Source organism: Camellia sinensis, chromosome 1, assembly GCF_055761805.1.
Source record: "Camellia sinensis isolate YWXY chromosome 1, ASM5576180v1, whole genome shotgun sequence".
Classification (NCBI taxonomy): domain Eukaryota; kingdom Viridiplantae; phylum Streptophyta; class Magnoliopsida; order Ericales; family Theaceae; genus Camellia; species Camellia sinensis.
The window spans coordinates 204,642,186-204,645,093 of NC_138961.1; positions in this window are offsets into that span (position 1 = coordinate 204,642,186).

Genomic DNA, 2,908 nt, shown 5'->3' on the forward strand with positions numbered 1-2,908 from the left:
AGAAAGCAAACCTTCGCGCCTTCCACCTCCCTCTGGGGTTTGTCCGTCAATGGCGGACTGCGAAAAATCTTCATTGTGCGCCATTGCGTCTAATTTAGCGAGGAAAACTTTGATCAAAAGGTTTTGTTCTTTTTGTGATTCCCACAGACGGTGCCAATTGTACAAGCACGAAATAATTCTTCTCGTATAATCTTGTTGAACAAGCTTGCGCCCCTCCTTACGTCGTCACTTTGCCACCTGAAAATACAAACGTAAGCTAACCGGCGGGTGTGTCGGAAACCCCTCCGATGCCTAAGTCAGCACAATAGACAATAGACACAAAAGCTATGTGAATTCAAGAATCAAAGTTGTGTTATCTCTCCATAGGTGATGTTGTGAGCTTTTATAGGTTCTATGTGACACAATCTTAGTAGGACTCTTATTTCTCCACATAGAGTCCTCCTAGGGATCACACTCCTGAAAGATAATGCTTATCCTTCAACACCCCCCTAACTGCTTAAACCAAGTGAGATAGTTATACCTCGGTCGTATGACAAAACGACCGAGCTAAAACAACCATACTAGACTGGCAGAATTAACCGAGTTCTGACTAGCTCGGCTTTTCCTTTTACAACTTGTACCTCGGTTTTACTTCTTGAGACCACGCTATCCACAACGTGCTTGGACCGAGCTATTCAATAGCAAGGTTCTGAGTAAAAGCCTAAAATACCCCGGTCCTTAGTGGTATGACCGAGCTAACTGCTACTACTCAGACTGTAGTGACCGAGCTAACTACAAAGCTCTTTCTGAACCGGGCTAACTACAAAACTCTTTTACTTAGCCCTTTTTACTGTGGCCCACAGAACGGCCCATCACCCAGCTCTACGAATGGCAACGGGGTGGGGTGGGGCGGGGCCGGGGATCACCCTCCCCGTCCCCGATCCCCGATGGTCAAATTTTCCCCGGCCCCGGCCCCGGCCCCGATCCCCGACGGGGAATTTATCACTACCCCCACCCCCGCCCCCAACGGGGATCGGGTTTCCCTGACCCCGAGCAATCCCCGGCTAAAAAAAAAAAAAAAAAAATTCAGAAAATAATACAACAACACCATCATCCAAGACAGATCTGAAACAGATCTAAAAACAAAAACAAAAAAATTTGTGAAACAGATCTGGAAAAAAAAAATCAGAAAATACAACATCATCATCCGAGACAGATCAGACCTGAAACAGATCTAAAAACAAAAAAAAAAAATCAAACAGATCTGAAAAAAAAAATTCAAAAAATACAACAACATCATCATCCTAGACAGATGAGATCTGAAACAGATCTAAAAAAAAAAATGTGAAACAGATCTGAAAAAAAAAAATCTGATCTGTGAGCAGCGGTGGTGGTCGGCGACGTCGAGAAAGGAGGAAGTGCATGAGAGATGCTGTGTGGTGGCGATGGATTTGAGAGAGATACAGAGAACTCAGTGAACCAGAGGAAGGTGAGAGACGGAGACGAGGTAGTGCAGAGAGAGAGAGACAAGATCTGAGGTGAAAAAGGTAAAGGCAGTGGTTTATATCTAAGGTAAAGTCAGTGGTTTATCAAAAAAATAAAAAAATAAAAAGGTAAAGTTAGTGGTTATATATATATATATATATATATAAGGGTAAAATCGTAATTTAGGGTTGGTTTGGGGTATCCTAAAAAAGTGTACTTTTTGTCTTTTTACGAAAAGATGTGTAGAAAAGTAGAGAGGTGATGTGATGGAAAAAAGATAAAAAGATGGATTATATAGGTTATGCCAAACGAGGCCTTAATATCGGGGATAAACCGGGCCGGGGATCGGGGCCGGGGCCGGGCCGGGGCCGGGACTGGGACACTGATCCCCGTCCCCGGCCCGAATATGTTCGGGGATTGATTTTTAAATACCATCCCCGTCCCGTCGGGGGTATTTTTCGGGGAAAACCCGCTCAATTCGGGGTCGGGGGTCGGGGTCTCCATCGGGCCGGTTTCAAATTGCCATCCCTACCCAGCTCGGCTCAATTTACATATAAACTACCCTCTCATATATATATATATATATATATATTCTCTTTAATGTTTCATTTAATGATTTTTACTTTATTTGGTGTAAATTTTTATTTTGTTAGAATAGATTCTTTTCTAATTGCTGTTTGACTTACCTTACTTTATTGAAAATTATTATTTATAAAAAACATTTATAAATTGTTCTTGATTTTTGATTTATTAATAATTATGTTCAGGTTGGTAGTTTTTTTTTTTTTTTTTCAATCGAGATTTTTTCAACTAATCTTTATCTCTCATGATTGCATGCTATTTACTATTTTACATATTTATTTATTTATTGCTTAAATAATAGGGAAAATAACACAATAGGATATCTTTTTATTGCTTAAATAATAGGGAAAATAACACAATAGGATATCTTTAAAAAAAAAATAAATTAAATCAATGAAATTTTTTACACATCAGACTTTGTAAAGTACATTTTAATTACCTCTTCTACTTTCCTTTCTAAATCTATTCTTAAACCCCTCAACCAAATATAGCATTAGTGTTTGGACTTTTACGTTGTGTTTGGTTTGAGAGATTTGAGAAGAGATTTAAAAAGCAAGAGAGAAAAAGTGTGTGAAATAGATAAAATATAGGTATATTTTATTCAGATTTCACCTACTTTTTTCATTTCCTTTTCAAAATCCATTATCAAATCCTTCAACCAAAATTCAAAAATGAATTTATACCCAAAAGACTATTACATTATTGAATTAAAAATATATAATTAATTGATAATTAAAAAAAAATTGCATTGCATACTTTAATAAATTATCATATTATTAAAATTAAAAAATAAATTTACTTTTTAAATTGAAATAGCACTACTCAAAAATATATAATACAGCAATAAAAATAATAAAAAGGA